Source organism: Melitaea cinxia, chromosome 5, assembly GCF_905220565.1.
Source record: "Melitaea cinxia chromosome 5, ilMelCinx1.1, whole genome shotgun sequence".
In the NCBI taxonomy this organism is placed as follows: domain Eukaryota; kingdom Metazoa; phylum Arthropoda; class Insecta; order Lepidoptera; family Nymphalidae; genus Melitaea; species Melitaea cinxia.
In genome coordinates, this window is record NC_059398.1 from 898,726 (window position 1) to 920,579 (window position 21,854).

The 21,854-nt window shown below is 32.5% G+C and overlaps 1 long non-coding RNA gene across 1 annotated transcript; it reads right to left on the bottom strand.

Annotated features, from left to right (window-relative positions):
- Positions 1-261: 261 nt before the first annotated feature.
- LOC123653386 lies at positions 262-20,907 on the bottom strand. The gene is made up of 3 exons (XR_006743087.1): positions 20,598-20,907; positions 738-1,183; positions 262-404 (listed from the first exon to the last, which is right to left on the bottom strand). It is a non-coding gene; the product is annotated as an uncharacterized LOC123653386 (long non-coding RNA).
- Positions 20,908-21,854: the final 947 nt, after the last annotated feature.

Consider the following 21,854-nt stretch of genomic DNA (forward strand, 5'->3'; position numbering starts at 1 on the left):
TTTAGCTGACAAAACTTTAGTTGATATATGGTTACCAGGTCTGGGTGTAGCCGGGCATAGAACGGCGTTTTTATGCGTGTCCGGATAAATTACACGGTGTTCGGTTTATCCGGATTTTTCTATTTGCCATTTAAGTTGTTGTTCACGTTTCGCGCGTCTTAAGTCGCTTCTAAAATTGGCGAATGTAATGGACTATTAAAGTTTTATGTTCACGCCTTCATGATATCCATACTTGCCTTTGCAATTACTAAACATAGTGAATAATCAGTAATTATATAATTTTGTTGGTTAGATTTCAAAAAAAAAAACTCGTTTTAACATTTTACTTTTACGTTTCAACCTAATAACAAAGAAATAATTATAATGACTGTTTTTTTAAACTGGCTTTTTCTGAGTATTCACTTCTTGATACTCTTCTTGATTTTCTGAGACTTGACAACTCTGCTTGCATTCATCATTGAAGGGTACAATTCAATGGACTAACGAAAATTCTGCAAGTACCTTAAACGCGTTTTCCATTAACAGACATCCGTAAATGACGAGCATTACCCCATAAGTAATATTTAGATTTACAAATACTTAATGAAGATGAATAATTGTAAGTATTAATACGTTAGCTTCATCAGTTACAGTCTTAATTAGGAAACATGTTAAGTAAGACTTGGAGGTAAGATCGGTTGTGTCAATTAATATATCTTTAAATATTTTAACTTAATTGCACCGAAAGAGAATGGGACTTTAGGCTGACAAAACGTGCCGAGAATTAGCACTAAAGAGCAATGACAGAGTTGTATTTACCAGCAAGACTTTTTCAAATAAGGAAGTGTGAACAGTGTCAACATTCAGTTAAGCGATTATGTATTCAAATTTCTATTGACAAACATTAAAACTAAATATTTTTTAATTGTCTAGTTTCTTAGATTTATTTTTAGCAAAATTTACATTTCGAATTGGCGGTAGTTTCACAATATCTCTGAAAATTATAAATAATATAGTACTCTAAAAAATTGATGTGATTTGACTTCGTGAACCGTTTGAAAGTTTTCATCTCGCTAGCGTTTTAAACGTTGCATTCAATCTCGAAAACCATTGATGTTGCAACGAGAACAAAGCCCGTTGGGTTCAATGGCCCTACGAGCCCTTGCTTTTTTGTTCGATGCACTTGCATAATATTCCATTAGATCTGAAAAGCAATTACTCACGTCATTATATACTTCAGATTGAATTTGCGCAATAGTCGTTCGACGATCGCTTTGATTGCTAATGTTTGAATGTTATTTTAATTTCAATGGGACTTGGAAATGATCACTGTGATAACGTCTGTAATAGCTTTGAATTGTGCTCTAAACTATCATTTAGTTGAAGGATATGAGATGTATATTATATAGCTTCTGCCCGCGACTTCGTCCGCGTGGAATAGTTACTTTGAGCTATCTGGGGTAGCTCTCAAAATAAAAAACTCGATTTTGAAACAATATTTAATGGTGCTTCGCTCTTATTGATCTTAGCGTAATGATATATAGCCTAAAGCCTTCCTCTACCATAAATAATTTTTAAAATCATACCAGAAGTTCCTGAGAGCGCGTTCCAGTAAACAAACAAACTCTGCAAGAGTTAGGTTTGTAATTGAACTTACAACTACAACAGCCTTAACCTGTTTTTTTTCGTCGGTTGTTTATATGGTTACGTTTAATGTCCCATGCTTGTACCTTATTATACATATGTATATATTTATACAGTTTTTTCTATGAATGATTTTAAGATTCAGTGAAGTTAATTTTGACATATTCGCTACAAAATCGAAATACTTATCGTTGTACCAATTTGAAAGCATATTTAAAAAAAAAAACTTGTAAGTTAATGAACAAAACAATATAACGATGTCAACATACCAATGTTTTCATTATTTTGACTCTACACAATTTTGGAGTTTTGACATAAAGTATGTTAGCAGAACTTCAACATAAATACATACATATCATGTGTAAGTAAGTATGTTTAAGAATTTGACTGTCACAAAGCCGCGAAATTACTTGAATATTTTTTATTGTTGGTTTTTTTAGCAAAGATATTTTATCTAAGTAATTGTTTAAGTATATATATCTTAAAAGAAACGTCGGTAACTTACCTTGACTCAAATAAAACATTTTAAATATGCAAGACAAATGTGATAAGATTATTTATATGTTTAGGAAGTCGTTTGCACTGTGACGGCGACCTTGTGTTCTGTTCGCTCTCACTGACGCTGTTTTTTGTTTTCTTTTTTGTTGGTCTTAAAGTTTTGAATTGTAGTTGTATTATCTACGTGTTTGTTTACCGAAATAATAACCGAATACAGTAAATCGACTAAGCGTTGTTAGTAATTAGGGTAGCATTCATATATTTTTTCGTCATGTATGTCACTAGGTCCGCGATTTTGCTCGTGTTTTAAAAACATTATTTATGGTCAATGTTCATGTTTTTAAAGTTTTGATTGTAAACAAAAAAATAAAAAAATGAGCGACTTCTTTAACATGAATGTTGATACATTTTCATACCTTACAATTCACAAATTCCGTTTTATTCTAGTCTTTACTACTTTAGTTGCCACGCAACGCTTCAGCCTGTAATATCCCACAGCTGGGCTTAGGTCTCTTTCCCCATGTAGGAGAATGATCAGAGTTTAATCCACCACGCTGCTCCAATGCGGGTTAGCGAATAAAGCGGAACTAAATACAGATTAAAAACACATCAACATACACACATGTAGTTACCTATTACCTAAAATATCAATACTCTATAATGCAGGGACCCTGTATTACCCTAGATTCATCAGCATCATCACTTCAGCCTTATGCAGTCCATTATTGCTGGACATAGGCCTCGACAAGTTCGCGTCAAAAATAGCGTGAACTCATGTGTGTACCCTATATTAGCAATTGAAAAACACCATTCACTTTAAGGTATAACCAACGAAGTATATAACTCGTTAAACACATATACTTGTATATAAGGACCTTGATTTCTGTAGTTGTAGTAATAAAAGTACTTCTGTTTATCTTTCGTCAAGAAAAAAAAATCTGTAAGTCCGAATAGTACTTGTCGAATAGTTCCGTACGATTTTAGTTTTAGATTTATAGAGACATGTTCTTAATTAAAGATTTTTTTTTCTATAAGGATCCTTTTTAGGGTTTCATTTTATTTCTATTTCTCTTCAGAGTAGCCTTTGTAAATATAACTTGACTAATTTTACTAGACCGTTGGCGCAGTTTATAGTGGCACTGTTTTCTGTTCCGCAGGTTGCGGTTTCGATTCTTTTCTTCTATTTATATATTTATATATCTATTATTTCTACGCTTATTTATCAAAAAAAAAATACATATATATTTAGGTGTAATAGTCGGCTATTACATATAACATATACTTACCTACATTAAGTTGACTAACGTATGAACAGACGACCGTGTGTGTATTTATTTATATAAATACTTATACTGTTTAGTATTTTATTTGTCTCTATACATTAAGATTCTAGAGAAGACATGACGTAATGCACTGCAAAATCATCGCAATAGGAATTGGTTAAAACTGTTTTAGTACACACATACGGAACTCTAAAAAACGATCAACGTGTGATATTTGCTTTTCAATTATATATACATACAACTAAGTTCAACTTTACAAACATTAATCTTGTTAATGATTAAAAAAAACTTGCTGGATCCCGCGTTTTTAATATTAAAACTATACACTCCAAAAAAATTTTATCAAATTTATTCTAAGAGGCACTCGCCGGACACAAAACGGCTGTGTATGTATATACTATGTACAGATTGCTCCGAATCAAATTACTTCGATACGTTCATTTTTATTTATTTATTTCAAAAAATAGTTCTCAAAGATTAATTGACATAAAACTTGATTTTCGAAAAGCCAATTTTTGAGTAGCCATTTGGCGCAGTTTAAGTAGAATTATGTATTGTTTTTGAGTTTTTAATAACGCGTATTTACTAGACTATTTTTTCGTCTATCGACGTTATATAATTTGTCAATATAATTGATGTCGTTTTTTTTTTCGTAAGGAAGCAAACATAATTTTTTTGTAACGAGAGATGATCCACGATCCATATAGTGATGAAAGATAATCCATGAAAATCGGGACGTATGTCATTTCAAGAGATGAAACTCAACATGAGTAATTGTGGACCAAGTTGCGGGTAAAGCTAATAATAATAATAATAAATAATAGCTTAAATAGCTATAATTAATTAAAAAGAAACGTGACGAAAATAAAATAAATATTTTAAAAGAAGTAAAAAAATGTGTGAAAAATTTTCGGTTTAATATTGCAGGTAAATATGTGTTATGAAGTATATTATGTCGACAGCGTAATACGATTTTCGACAGCGTAATACACTAATTAAAGACCGCGTTTAATTTCAAATATTAATATTAATTTTTTGTCACAACGTGAACAAAAACAGAATATCGATTAAAAAATAAAAATCAAATAAACGCTTCACACTCAATTCTCATTTCACTGGATTGTGACGTTAAAAATTAAAATGTCAGGGACGAATTGGGTGTTATTAGGGGGCGTAATTATTAGCACTATGTTTTGCCAAATATAGAATAGCAGGTGTCATTATACCATTTAATTTGATTATTATAGAAATAGTCAAAACTAACTGATTATAACGTTATCCTGCTTCAGCCTGTTATATCCCACTACTGGACATAGGCCTCTTTCCACATGTAGGAGAAGTATTAGAGTTTAATCCACCTCGCTGCTCCAATGCGGGTTGGCGGATATATTCTCTACTATGAGTAACGATCGCTATCAGGTGTACATGATAACAACCGGGACCGACGGCTAAACGTGGTCTCCGAGGCACGGTGGGGAGACCCACAAGGACTGCACAAACACCCAGACCACGGCAAACACCTGTATGGCCAATACAAATGTTTGTCATGTGCGGGGATCGAACCCGCAACCGCCAGCGCAACAGGTACAATCAATGGCTGTGACCGTTGCGCCAACGCGGCGTGACATTATAACGTTTTGGTTAGCCATTTTCGTTGGGTGGGCGTTTATGTTTGTTTGAAGTGTTTCCGTAACTCCGACATTGGATTTAATCCAAGTGGGGTTGAATTTAATGCAATTTATTGTTTAACTAAAGATACATATATATGTAAGAGCCAAATTGTGAATTTAAGTCATCTTTTTGGAAGTCGAAAAATATAAAGTAAACAGACACGGAAGTAATTCTAAGACATTAATATACGCCTACCCCTGGTATAGTACATAGGCGTTATTATGCGAAAAGATCAAATTTAACTTTAATATAAAAGCTGAATGGTTACAGGTTAGTTTGAAATTGTAATCTCTTACACATTTTTATAAGAAATACCAAAACATGACTGCTGTGGGGGCAGCGGTAACCGTAACGAACAATGTCAAACACTGTAATATTTTGTAAAATCATTTACCAACTACAATACTACTATTTAATAGATTTAGATGAAGAATTAAAAATTATTAAAATTTAAATTTGTAAAATGACGATTCGAAGGCGCTTTTGAAGCCTCTTTGAATAAAAAAAAATATTTTTTTAAAATGATTTTATGATCTCCTTCAAGTACCTAGATCTATAAATATCGTTATATATATTTAGATATCAAAATTATTTTTATATATCGTATATATACATAAATGTTGTTTGTATGTCTGTTAGGTTCAGGTAGCTCTTTGCAAACGTCCTGCATGAGTCATTGTAACTTGAAAGCTAAGTAAACAAAGTTCCAGACGAGCGAATGGTTCTGAAAGTTTATTACTCCATTTACTTTTTATGCGACATCAAAAAGAATGTTACAATTCAACTGTATGCTTTTCATAAGACTGTTGCGTAATTAATCCGCAAATTATGAATGGATTTTGATGATTATTTTTAGTAGGTTTTTAGTAGGTTTTCGGTTGGGTTCTCATTGAAATCAACAAAAACAAAAAACCGTTTATTACCTACGTTGTGATTGAAGTCGTTTTTTTCGTTTGCGAGACAATAAAACAAACACAATTAGTACCTATAGTAAGTTGATGACTGTCGCCGGTATTGATGAATAATGAATTTTTTATTTTTTTTCATACATAGCCATACATTTCTTGAAAAATGAGACTTGCTGTATGAAATTTATTAGGCATATATTTTTATATGATTACATTTTTTAACAATATACATTAATTATTTTTGTAGACACCTGAATCAATAGACTTCAATATTTTTTCTTTGTACTCTTCATTTGACTTACATGTGTGCCTATATAAGCCTAAAAATCAACCAAACATTTTATGTTTCTTTATTGAAGCGCATAACGTATTACCAGGTTCTCATCCAATATATTTACCAAATTCGTATTATTACGCAGTTTATTTTTTTAAAAGAGTAAAAGAGTTACTGCGGAGTTTCTTTTCGATTCTTCTCCGCTGTATCTACATTCCGAATCGGTGGTAGCTGCACTTTAACAGTAATATAAAATTTTAATTTTTAAAATGAGGATTATAAGATGCCTTTGAAGCCTATTTGAATAAAACTATTTTGATTTTGATTTTTTGACCAAACCCATATGCTTTTTTCGGAAATATTAATATAACCTACATACTCATTATATATGTGCTGTGTGGCTACGGCACTAAAGAATTTAGCCACCCCCAAGAAGCCGACCGATGGCGGGATAACCATCCAACTGCTGGCTTTGAAATACACAGGCCGAAGACGGGCAGCAGCGTCTTCGCTGCGACAAAGCCCGTACTACGGTCACCAACCCGCCTGCCCAGCGTGGTGACTATGGGCAAAACACATAAGTTCACGTTATTTTTGGCGTAAACTTGTGGAGGCCTATGTCCAGCAGTGGACTGTATAGGCTGTAATGATGATGACTCATTATAAACAAAATAAGAATAAGAAAACACGAAAACACCACACGATTTTCTTGTACAAATGTTTAAAAATACCTAAATAGGATACGACATTACACGGCAACTGGTTTTTCACTTACGTAAGTTTACGTACCTACGTAGATGACGCAGGTACAGATGACGCCCGAGTTAGTGACGGTTTTAAGAACTTTCGTACCGTCAAAGATATTTTAGATAGAAATAATTATATTTTAACTATCAATAATAAGTAATTAGATAAAACACGGCAAGAAATATAGTGTTCGAAATCTGGATCAACCCGACTGGGAAAGGACTTCAAGTGGTGTTGTGTTCATGTGCTGAGTAGGGTAGCCAAAGCTCCTGGATTGGTCGGGAGGTAGGGTCTGCAACGCACTTGCGATGGTTTTGCTGTTGCAGGCGTCATAGGTTACAGTAGCTGCTTACCATAATGTGGAAGGATCGCTTGTGGCAAACAGTTGAAGTACAAAGAAGAATCGTCATTCCCAAAATTATTTATTGATTTTTGATTAAAAAATTCGGAGTGAAATAAAGTATAATATGGTGGGTTTTTACCAAACACATAGATCGACAGCTTTGGGAAGATTCTGAAACGAGGTTCGCAACATCAATCCAACAATTAGCATTAAAATGTGAATAGAAATCAACCAAGCCATATTTTTTCAATATGGCTACCATCTTCTCCTCTAGAAGGTACTTTTCAAATAAGAACTAATAGAAGCAGGTGTGACATAAAATTGTCCATAAGATTTGTTATTTTGACGGCGTGGAACACGTGGGCGTTCGAGATAATGGTACAAGATTCGTACAGCATCCGGGAAATGGTTGACGAGTATTACACATTTTTTAAATGTAAGACTTTATTTAATTGATTCTTAAAAAGCTATTTGGCATTTCCTTAAGTGGTGTTATTAGCATTATTGACTTTTTGGTGTTGCATTTTATAAATGTATCAAGTATAAATTGTTAATTTTGAACCTTATCCTTTAAAGTATTGAGTCTAAAGTTAAACATCTTCTTCTCAGTTTACTTTACAGAAAGGAAAATTGGCCACCTAAATTAATAGGACATAATTATGACACAGTTATTTTTACCAATTAGCTTATTATATTGTACTAAAAATAACAAAGCATAGGATTCAGCCTGTAACATGCCATTGCTGGGAATAGGTAGGGGGATGGGTAATTCAGGTAGGCGGATATATTCCCTACCATAAGTAACGATCGCTATCCGGTATTATAGAACCGACAGCTAAACGTGCTCTCCGTGGCACAGTTGGGAGACCCACAAGGACTGACATCCAAACCGGAAATAAATATTTGGACCAATACAAATACCTATTCCGAGCGGGAGTTGAACCCGCAAACCGTCTGTTTTGGGCGATTACTCGTACCACTACCCCCAGAGCATATGTTAATAAAATATGCAAAACAAATTTTGGTATATATCGATTTTTTATCACGTGATAAGCGAAATACTTTCTAACCATTCAGTTATTATTTAAATAAATCGTTACCAACTACCGTATCTATTAATATTGTTAACTCTTTATTCCAGGTCTTAGAGCATTGCGGAGCGGGAAAGTCCCTCAATCGATATCGCGACAGTATTTCCGACATGCTGCCTATTACAGTTGCCACGAACGCCGTGTACACTTTTATTGGCAAAGTTGAGCCCTTATGATATGATTATGATAGGTTAATTTATTGATTATTTCAATTGAATTTTAATTTTGATAATATTTAAATAACGTTTTAAGGTTTTATATCTATAAATAATAATTATTTATTTTATTTTAGGAATGCAATTTTAATTTTTATTGTGAATCACAACATGAATCACAATCACAATTTGTGATATATCTAATGTAATCAACAGCCTAGGTATGACAGTGTTCAGATTAATTCAGTATTGAATTATTTACATACATTTTATTACAGAACTTAAAAAACATAACTATTGAGATAAGAAGATTCGGCTTAAAGCTTTACAACCTTAAGTCGTATGAGAACCACAGAGGGGCAAGAAAAGTATTACATAAATGATTTAAAAAAAAAAAAGTAATTTTTAATTTTACTATATTCTTTTTTCAATTTATAATATTATTTATGTTTTTTTTTTTAGACTTTTACACTGTAAGTGTAACATTTTTAGTAGCTTTCTGTTGTATTCTAATAGTGACATTACAACCTTTTGTAGTTAAAATTCTAAGGCATTTTTTTTCCTTTTGTAGTTAAAATTCTAAGGCTAACGTAATAATATGTTTAAGGAAATTTTCCGGGCCTTGAAGTAAGCGCTCTATAGAGGTCGTCAGTTCATCAGCTGCTTTACATGTGAGGTCGGGTCATGGTTGTATAACTGACGTAATCGCCACAACATTACATATTAATAACTATGGTATAATTCTTTTGACATTTACTTAAAATATATACCTATTACTAACAAATATAACAATAAAAGATTATATTTGACATAGCAAAGTGATTTAATGTATTTTGTAATGAAGCAAAGTAAACGTTTTCTATGTAATGTATTCGTAAATATAGATAATAAAATATTACAAGTGATTTTACGATTACCAGTAAATAAATTTAAAGTTTATTTATATATTTTGAAAATTATAAAAATTAATATCAAATAGATTAAGTTAATTAATTTACTTTTTTATCTAAGTTGATAAATCTCGCGATATGGTCTTATATCATACTAACTACTGCCCGCGACTTCGTCCGCGCTGAATAGTTACTTGGAAAAAAATCCCGATTTTGAAACATTCTTCATTAGTGTTCCGCTCCTCTTGATCTCAGCTTTATAATATATAGCCTATAACCTTTTTTTACGTGGGGAAATCCATCATGGATACTCTCCGGCGCGACTTTATGTAACCAGAGGGTTATGTCAGAATCCTACTGACTAAAAAACCACCACGTGTGAGCAGTAGTCCGCTTGGGTGGGGCGAGATGGGGTCGCGCTAGCATTCGCCACCTCGCCATATAGCCTATAGCCTTCCTCAAAACAATGTCAGCCTGTAACATCCCACGGCCGAGCACAGGCCTCTTTCTTCTTGGAGGAGAAGGATCGGAGCTTAATCCACCACGCGGCTCCACTGCGGGTTGTTTTTTTTTTTTAATATAAATCTAAATCACTCTTGTACAAGGCAAGGACCTATACATTTCACCACAACTTCAGAATATCGATTTATAGTAAAAAGTTCAACATTTATTGTTTTAAAAACCGTCCATAGGTAAATTAATTAACCGGTATAAAGTCAGTCATATGTCCTGCGTAAAAGCCATATTTAATAACTCATACACTTTTCCGTAATCTCGTACCGAATAATACTCTCTTTGGGTAGTAAAAACTTCTATCAACTTGTATGCCATAAAGTAGTTTATTATCACAATAGTCTAGTCAGCTGTCTTATGGTTTCTTGTCTGACTCGAATAGCTCTAGGCTTAAATAGATTATAGTAAAAAACTCGATCATAGGAATAAAATTAATTTGTATGTCTGTTACTTCGAAATAACTTTTTTTATATATATATAACTAGGTCGGCAAACAAGCGTACGGGTGCCACATCTGGTGGTAAGTGATTACTGTAGCTTATAGACGTCTGCAACACCAGAAGCATCGCAAGCGCGTTGCCGACCCTATTCCCCCCAGGAGCTCTATTCGCCTTACTCGCCACAGGAACACAACACTGATTGAGAACAGTATTGTTTAGATGTGATTTTATGTAAAGTCGCACTATGTTATGAGCAGGAAATTTCCTGCTGTGCCCTACCTAAGTTAAATATAATAGCTGCTATTAAAATGCTTATAAATATGCGTAACGGTAATCTAAGAATCTTGTTTTTTCTGTATATTATCACCTGCCAAACAGTCATTGTGATTTTTATTTACTTATACACACGGTCATCTGTTCTTCTGGTAGCTAATATTCCTCTAACTATAACAACTTTTAAACTTTCGCGTAGCATTATTATATTTTAATGTTTACACGGGGATTAACGCGAACAAAATTTTTTAAGGTAAAATATATTACCTTGAGGCCTGACGTTTCGGCCAGGTTACACCAGCCGTGGTCGCAGGCAGACTGATCCAGCGATGTCACGACTCCGCAGTCAGGGTAGATGTTTCTTCATCCACCCTCAACTCGTGATTATTGTCAGTTGTACCGCGACACACAACACTTATTATGTCCCTATTCTGTAAGTCAACCGGAAGGTGCCTATTCTGATATTTAACCGACTGCGAACTAAAACGAGGTTGTGTAATTTTTTTTTTCCTCTAACTATCTCTGAATTTGCTTACTAGAGAGAATTTTGACGTTATTTCCATAGAAATTCTATCAAAAGTCAATCTTTAGTAGTATCGCCAGAGATAAACAGATTATTGAAACTGGCCGTTATTAATATTTTTGTTATAGGTAACAGCCAACTTATGTAATATATTTTTCATATTTTTGTCGACTTTGACATGATTTTAATCGTGAAGGACGTAGAATAATGATATAGGGAAACGCTATAATTTACCTCAAAATCATATAAGCTAAATCAGATTAAAATTAACATATATGTATAGATGACCAAACAAAATTAATAACAAAATATAATTATTAAGCCAGTTTATTTAATTTCGATAGGCAAAACTCGAATAAAACACAACATGCAGTTTAATACAAATTGAGGGTAGAATGAGAAAATATGAACAAAGTATATGATTAAAAGTAATGTTTTAAACAAAAGGAAGTGACAGACGCGTGCTATCTAGAATCTACATTGAAGAACCTAAGTCTAGACTATAATTCAAGTACTATTGTTTCTAAACAATATCGCGGAGTCGTTGACCCATTTGGCTCGATGTGCTCAACAAATGTCAAGAGATAGGTCAAGTGAAAGCTATTGAATAACACTAAAACAAAGATCGCCTGATACGATAGCTTTGTTCTAAAGCTGTCTAAGCAATTTTATTAAACGCCTCTCATTCAACGATCTAAAGTCTAATTTATACTGGGGTTGGAAAAAAGCAACACATCCAGAATAGAATTTAAGGAAGTTTGGAGCAATGGTTACAACCAGGTAATGTCTACCGAGACATTAGAAATTTAAAGTAATTTAATATTTTGATTATTTTGACTAAGTTAAGGTTGCACATAGCACTGGGTATATTACCTAAGTTTGTAATTGTACCCAATGTTAAGATATAAATTTTTATTTTGTTGTTTGATTTTTTTTGCTACCCTTAACTTTCTTTTATTATTGTCGAGTTTTTTATTTATTTATTTGTATTATTATTTTTGTAAATGACATTACTTTCGTTAAGTGTGTATATCACTTTATGACGAAATGTTTTCATTTCATTTCATGTTTTAATTTCATTTGATTTCAACCATGGGTGTACCCAGAATTAAAAACAAAAAAAAAAAAAAAACAAATAAACGAAAAAATAAATAGTAGAAAATTTTATTTCTATTTATTTACTGCAACTTTTCAATTACTTTCACTATCTACACTACTACAATAATAGCCTGGGGAAGTTTTGGTTATATCTATAATTTCCTTATTAAAATCTAAAATATCGATTATTGGCTTCGAGTCAGGTTTGAGCAAATGCCCAACCTTGCCCCAGAGTGGGTACGCTCTTCAGCCTATAACAGTCCACTACTGGACGTAGGGCTCCACAAGTTCGCGCCAAAAAATAGTGTGAACGCATGTGTTTTGCCCATAGTCGCCACTCTGGGAAGGCGGGTTGGTAACCGCAGGGCTACGACCATGCGTGGTGTGGGTACGACCATGGTTAAATTAAGTTCGATCTCTATATCGATATCTCTCGATCTCCGCTCATCACAAATATTGGGCGATTGGTTTGATTTATTTCTGGATCTTCAAACCAGAAACTCATCCCCACTGGGAGCGGGAGGGAACTTGAAGTGTATAATATAAACGACATATACGAGTACAAAGTTTTGTTACTAGTGAGTGAAAAAAATGTATATAAAAAACACCGATTAGTTTTCATTACTAATACAATACCTTATTTTAATGAGTTTCTTAAAATTACTACGTAATAACAGACACATTTCCAACAAACTATAAGTTAAGCTAAATTAAAAAAAAATGGCGCGTTTAAGCTAAAAAAAAGAACGCAACAAATAATTAACAACATAATTCACGGAGAGCGGATAAGTCGAGTTGTCAAACAGTGAAACGACAGGCTCGAGATGCGCTTGCGCAACCGCAACGCTACTTTATTATCGCGAATTAGGCACACGAGAGTAATTATCTCATCAGCTTGTCGTACAGTCGTCGAAATAGTTTTATAGCAATGTGTCTAGAAATTTTAAGAGAATATTATACGCTGCAGTTTGTCTTCATAGGCGTAATATATGAAGAAACAAAGCCAGGTCCAACTCAGTATGGTAAAATTTTATTTATCGTTAAAAGTGAAGCTTCTACCGAAATATAGTCAAGAAACTACAAGTTTGTTCTTTTAACAAAATAAACTGTGCATATATGAATACAAAATTAAATAATAAGCTTTAGCCATTACTATTAATCATAATACTTAAGTTTTAACCTATCACGTACATATGTCATTCTATACCGCACGGTATCTCCATACCTTCGTGAATGTCAGGGTCTTGTGGTCATTAAAAACGTAAGTGTACCGGACTTACAGACTGAGGATTCTCCAACCGTATTAAGCACATTTTTTTAGTTTAATCACGGTCAATGCCGAAAAACAAGTTTGTTGTTGCGTATCTTTTACAATTTTTAAAGTTATTTTATTTTCGCTTTAATTTTTTTAATCTTAAGTATATACTAAATAAAAATCATGTTTGCTTGTAAACGAAAATAATCGACATCAATTTAATACAACGTAGGTAGGCGAAAAAATTGTCACACCTTTTCGAAGATTACTCAAAAAGTAGTCATCAGATCTTGATCAAATTTAAACCGAACCACAAGACAATCATCAACACACAGCTTTCGATAGAAGTAAGAATCATCAAAATCGGTATACCCTGTGAAAAGTTATGCATTATAATACATTCATAATATTCAAATTCAAACGGGATCATATGACACGCACCACCTTTCAATTTAAAAAAAAAAAAACTTCGAAATCGGTCCACCCAGTGAAAAATTCTGAGGTGTTATACATAAAAAAGACGCTTAAAAAGAATATTTTATTGTTCTACAATTTGAAGAGGTATAATAATATACAATTTTACTCTTAACTCCCATAGTACCTGCTTTCTAGTACTATGCAAGTAACGGATTGGTAGCTCCTCTGGTGCTGCAAATATTTATAAACAACAGCAATCACCGAACACTACTAAACGGTTGACTAACTAATACCATAAAATAGCATAAATACCTTTTGCTCAAAAATACATCAAATATAGTGATTGATGCTTAAAGGAAAATTCTCAAAGCGACCCCAATCTCCCTTTAGTGAAACTCGGTTCCTCGATAAATAAATTAGTGAACATTTACAATTGCTAAGTAGCATTTAGTAAAACCTGTACAGTACTAAACGAAGAAAATGTGACACAGAGCAAAACAACTGTTGAAGTGTAATATGTCAAATAATGTACCATCACTCAGATTTTCCTGCTCCATTTAAGAAGTAACATTGGCGCTTCGACTATCACGGTGGTCTACTGCGAATTTGCGAATCATTAGGTATGTTTTGCAATTTCTGCTTAAATTCGTAAACCCGACTAGAAAAAAGGTCAGGCTCAACCAGATCATGTATCAGGACCGGATCAGGATAGAATGAGGCATGCCAGATCCGGCAAGCTCTATCAGGACCAGGTCTGGTCCAGACAAGGATAGCCTGATGTAAAATATAATCAAGTTTAAGGACATAAGGTTTATCATTGGTGCAGTGTGATATGAACAACCAAATATAGCACTTAAAAGCTCAATCGTGTTAACTTAAATTTGAATACGTCAGTTTAGACCTTAATCTAGTCTAGACTCAAATAGTCTGGCTGGCTATGGGTTACTCGGCTAAGAAACCCAATAGGTAGGCTGAGCTCTTAGCTGCCTTAACTAAGCAACCAGCTAATCATCATACAAAAGACCTTTACACTGTAGTACGGCACAGCAGAAATTTCCTGCTCAAAAATGGACCAGCGCGACTGGGGTGGTATCTCGACCTTACAGAAGATCACAGCTAAATAATACTGTTTTCAAGCAGTATTGTGTTCCTGTTGGTGAGTAAGATGACCAGAGCTCATAGGGGGGATTGGGTCGGCAACGCGTTTGCGATGCTTCTGGTGTTGCAGGCCTCTATAAGCTACGGTAATCTCTTACCATCAGGTGAGCCGTACGCTTGTTTGCCGACTTATTGATATAAAAAAAAAAAAAAAAAAAAAACCTAATACACATTTTATGTTATAGCATACCAAGAGCAGTGTCCTTAAATACAGTACCTTATGTAACAATTGTTTCACACAGTCATATCGCGTTGCATGAGCCCATAATTAAGGAACTGACCTTGCATTTCTTGTTGCATTATGCGACAAACGGCCAACAAAGATACAACGATTTCGCAACCCGTTGCATTGTGACGACCGACTGTCACTCGAGGGTATAATTTAATTTGTATGTTAATGTGAGACTAGGTTATGTAAACTTTCTTTGTATGTGTGCATGTTTATGTAAATGTTAGAAAAGGCCTAAACATTTCTCAAGGAGCAGTATGTTCATTCATCTCTTTTTATTTATGACAAAATTTGGAGCTGGAATTTGGCACTGGAAAAGTACCTTAACCTTACAAAATGCAGAAGAAATAAAAGGTACTGCATATACTGCGTTCAAATTAAATCAGGAACTTGGTAAATACATTTAATTTGGAAAGAAATATACACATAGACACTAGCATTTGAGCTTTTTATTAACTTAAGCCGTATAGAATTACGTATTCAATTGCAATGGATATCGTCTTTCGAAGCGCTTATTATTTCCATTTTTTTTTAAGGCTCGTTGCGTTTTAGCTGTCAAAGAAATGTTAGAATAAAATTATAATGCTTTGGATTTGTTCTACATTTATAGTCTTAGCCGAGAATTAAAATATTTTTGAAGCAAAATTTCTTTACGCACGCCTGACTTGGCGGAGTAAGCTAGTGAATACGTGACGAGAGCATTACGAATTGTGTGATCAGGCGAGTCGAACGGAACGGAGTTGAGAGAGAGATAAGTTAGTGAAGATAGAAAGAGAGAGTTACGTTTCGTAAGTTTTACTTCAGTCGTGTAGTCTAAAGTACACTCATTTTTTATTTATTATGTATCTAACTGTACTATTTGAGATCTTTGAATAGATAAAATGAATAAATGAAGAGATGATGGGATTTTTTTTAACTAACACCATATTAACATAGGAATTGTATTATGGAGAGAAACGTAAATATCTATAGTTTTGGTACAACCTCACGTCCTCCATATCTCGTTCCGTCCACTTTTATGGGAAGGATGTTTATGGTGGAGTATGTGGTTTCACTCTAAATAAGCCATGTGGGATACACGACGTCGCTACCGATATACATGTAAATATAAATTGCTATGTCCATATGTGAAGTTTTAGTTCAATTTGTTATTGAGGGCATTTAATGGTATAAGATCTCATTTTTTAACAACTTTTTCTGATTTTATCGCGGTTTACTAAGTTTTTTTGATGCCCAATGTTTCGTATACTTTATAGAAATCATGGTCACAGTAAGACTGTCCTCCGCTGAGTGAAATTCGCGTAAACATTAGAAAACAATAGTTGACATTTTTCTTTTTATTTCGCATTTAATTTAATATCACAATTTTTTACATTTTTACATTTGTAACTTATATATGAAAAATAAAACTATTTTAATGTTATTAATAATAATGTAATAATGATTATAAAATGCTAAATAAATAAATTAATTAATAATTAAATTATAATTCAAAGTAATATAATATATTGAAAAAAAATGTACATTTTAGTTGATTTAAAACTATTATTATTATTAATAAACATTATTATAGTTATTGTTATTTTGAAATTTGTTAAAATGTAATTATTTAAGGTTTGTAATTGTACTAACATTAGATTATAAGCAAAATTGTTACTAACACTATATGGGCTAGTCCCGAAATAAAGATTATTATTATTATTATTATTATTATTATTATTATTATTATTAAATCGAAGTAATAATGTTTAAAATACAGTATTAATTATCTTCTACTCTCAATACGTTTTTATTATTAAAATTGAATATCGACTAATTAAGTGTACAAAGACGTAGCAACACATTCATATGCAAAATCTCTAAACGGTTCAATTCAAAGCCTCCAGCGCCCGTCTAGACAGGGGCCCGTTATCTTGCTTCAAACATCTGTTACAGACGCAAAGCATGGGAATACTAAGATTGAATTTTATAATTAAACTATCTGACGCGGAAAAACGTTGTTCTTCCAAATTGAATATCTTTACCTCCAAGGGGTACTTAAAATAGCCTACTATTCTCAGACCTACAAATGACAGGTATACGACAAAAACATAAAAATCAGTCAAATCGTTTTGGAAGAGTTCGGTAGGTACTGTAAACGGTAAGAAAATGTTAAATTTCCTTTATATCTTCGAAATCTCGATAATTTGAATTGTATTTTTACTTTTCTAATAATAAATAAAATAATTTTATTGCAAAACCGAAACCAACGCAGTGTCATTTATCTTCTAAGAATATACATTTACTATATTTATATACATGTATATAATATTTTCGACCTTTACAGATGTGTCTATACATAAGTATAACCCGTTAAATAACAGCCTATATCAGATGATTTCGGTTCAGTGACTGAGGCTCGACTGGTTTTGAAACAGGTCGACGCTAAATATGGAACTGGTCGCCGTCACCCGGTCGCGTTGCAAAATTACCGCATTTAGCGATGTTGGTAAAAATCATGTGAACACATGACTTCCTTTCTTACGTAAACAACTGGATTATACAAAGCTAAAATTGATTAGGATTTTTTTTTTGTTGATTGGTATGCACCAGCATGATTTCAATAACATATGCTATCCCGAAATAATGTATATATCTAACGATGAGTGAATTATAAAAATCGGTTCAGTACATTCAGACATATATGTTATTATAAAACAATATAATGTATCTTCCCTTTTATTATATTTTGTTTTACAAAACTCATCGACCAAATATAGGTACTAAGAATTTTTTACAAAAAACTCAAGTTTTTTTTAATAATCAATTATTATAATTATTATCTATGCAAAGTTAACTAAAATCTGCACAGCGGGTCTAAATAAGATTTTATTCTATTCTATTCTACTAAAATTTTTAACATCAATGCAAAAGTAAGAAATTATAGAATTAAAGATGAAAATGACAATTTTGTATCAGTGTGCAAGCTTTTCTGCCACATGCCTACTGAGAGACTTTTTTTTAAATATTTTATGTATGTAGTTATAAATAAATAATTAGTATAAAATATACCAGCATCAGTATGAGTAAGGTAAAATGTGTTTATAACATACTAAATGTCACAGTAATTCACAACAACATTTGTTGATATTATTGTATCACTTCAGGCTATGGCAGTTCACTGCAGGACATAAGCCTCCACAAGTATAATATATAATATTATATAATAATATCAAGGAAAATACTGTTTGATAAATAATTTTCAATTTGAAGTTTCATGTATACGAAGGCAGTAAGTTATTATACAAGTAGTCTCATTCTACCACTATAATGGTTACTTTACTATAGATGACAGGCAGACTTATATAAAATATATAATTTAAGTATATAAAGTATTTGATATTTAGATAACATCCAAAAAGACATTGTAACAAAATCAGAAAAGTAAAAATTTTTTGGAAAAATATGAATTATTAGTTTGGCCATAGTTACAGCTGTTATTTTTTTTATATATTTTTTTATTGACTATTTTTTAGTACTCTGTTGCTTCTTTAAAATTACATGAAAGAATATTATAATACACAATCTAGCAAAGTGCAAGGGCGGTATAATTAGGGGTGTCAACTGTTTGTGACCTCCTCGTGGTACACCCTGGGTTGAGTAGCAGTTCCATAGTTTGTACCATAGTGGAACTTGCTGCCCATCGCGGCTAACGACAGGGGAAGGTGCGCTCTGAATACCTCTGGTCCGCCAGAGTGGACACGAGAGCGCATAGGTGGTAAGCACAGAAGATACAAGCATCTGTGGTGCAGGTCCAGCCCAGCCCCACCCTTTTGCCACTCATCTCCCGGCTCGGATGGGCCGGTTCGGCGGTGGCTACGGCGCTGAGAAGGTCGGAAGAGGTAGAGCTACGACCACCAGTCTTTGGGTCGTCTTGGACCACCGGGTGCGGGTCTCGCACACTCGGATGGGGATTCGGGGGTGGGTGTGTGGTACGCAGGTGGACAGAGCGGGTGTGGCGCTTAGAAAGTGTGGAGAATCGGGGAAGGAGGGAAGTTTCATCGCCTCATGCGGATATAGGTTGCTCTATTGAGAAGCTACCCCTATCTCTAACTACATTGATAGTATGTCACAATCTAACATTAAAGACCATGGTGCAATAGATTAAGAATCTAAGCTTATAAAATACATTAGAATTTTTTGAATATTAACATATTCAAGTCAGCCAGTAAACTAGTCAGTAACATATTTCTCATAAAAACTTTTGCGTTAAGCCAATAACAACAATTTATGTTATTTAGGTAATGTTATTGATTGACATAAAATGTTATTCGTATAAATAATTGGTATAAGCATGTGAAAACAAAATGATTTTATAATATAAAATAAGTATGGGGTAGTGATTATTTGTAACAAGATAATGAGGTAGAAATAGCTATACCTAAAAAATAAATGTTTTCCAAATTTAAAATTAAAACAATTGTAATATGCTGACATGTTTTATATGCAATAAAATTAAAATTCATGCATATAGAAATATGAGAAAAAAATTTAAGTATTTTTTTTTTACTTTTATTTCAGTAAATATATAAGAATTTTGCAAGTTAATGCATTATATATTTTGTGTTCCATAAAATAACTTATATAATGGACATAACTCCATACATACTATATAGATAATTTAATGCTCCCTTTTCATCACAAATGCATATGCAAGCAATTAAAAATAATATTTTAAAAATATTATTGACCCAGAGTTTGGCACCTTACAGAAAAAAATATATTTGAGGATAACTATCATAAATGAATTAATTAATACGATTATAAAATTGGTTACAATACCTAAAATATAATATGGACAATGTTCACTAAAATAATAATTTAGTTTAATAACATGCGCATATCTTATTACATTTCGGCCTTGAAATACCTAAATAATAATAAAATATAAAAATAGATTACGACGAGAGTAAATATGAATTATTAACGTGTTATTAATGAAAAAAAATTTTTTTTGGCAGTAATTTACACTCCAAACATTAATCCTATAACATATTTTGATGTTCTATTAAATTATTAATATAGGATATTGAATAATTAATTATGCACATGTTAACTGCGCCGGTAAAATCGTAAATATATCTACGACGATAAAATACACTGCAATGCAGTCGAATGAACCTAGTATATCCTTAATAATAAACAATAATAAATAAGATAATAACTTACCTTCAACGACATCTTCGGAATAAATCGATTTGCAAGCTTACACTTTGAAATAAACAAACATCGTGTGAGAAAATATTATTTTTCTGAGCGAAATTAATATTTAAAAAAAACAGTGTCTCGCACACTTTACGATTACGTAATTTTAATTCACTACTTAATTGGAATAAATCCCGTATTTTTTTATTGTCGTGTTACGATCGAAAACCCTCGAATATCTTTTGCGAGAAATAATTACGTACGAGCGTACCGCGCAAGTCGCCTCGAATTATAAATTTTTTCCCTCGCTCGTATCGAATCAAAAGAACTGTTAAAAATTGACATTTGTCATTGGTATTGTCATATCGCTATGCTGGAAAAGTAATATTATTATGGGACTCATGAGTGATGAAAGTTAAGTTTACATTTTTTATAATTGAACACAATAATTTTCAATATTGAAAATTACTTCTTTTATTTGCAACTTGAATAAAATAAAAAACATTCGGGTTATCACTGTTAAAATTAACGAAATCAGTGACGCCATCTATTGTCATCAAAGTGTGTTTTTATTTAATAGTTAACTCTTGGAATGGAAGATGGCGCTAGCTTTTTTAATAAACTTTTTTTTTTTAATTTAACTACAAAACAAAAATAAAATGAATAAATAGTTATAACATTTATGTAATAAATTTATCTTTTCTGAGGCTCAAGATAATTAAGATAAATATAAACCTAGCATCCGCGAGTTTACAGAAAGTGAGTAAACACGAATGTTTTTTCGTATTAAAACTTAATTTTCAAAACTATCTGTAAAGGTAATTATTTATTTTGCTTTAATAGTTGAAAATAATGTTTATTTTTCTGTTTACCTCCTAAATGCAAAAATTGAGGGCTTTATAACAAATTTTCGTATCACATAAACAAAGATATGATTTAACTGTAGGCTTCCGTAATAAATTATTTACAATTAGGTATACTTTAGTAATCTTGGAACAGTAAATTTCAATAACATATCATCTATATATAATTGTTGTTATTACATATAGACACCAATTACGAATAGTGTTAGAAAACTAAAAACTAAAAAGTTTAGGGAATATTCCAAATATTTTGAAAAATACATATAATTTTATTTATACATATTACAATATAAATTATTACAATATAATTGTATATTAAATTTACACAAATACAAACAAAAATGGCGCGAACTCTAGGAGGCCTATGTCCAGCTGTGGACTGCGATAGGCTGAAGTGAAGTGACGTGATACAATTATA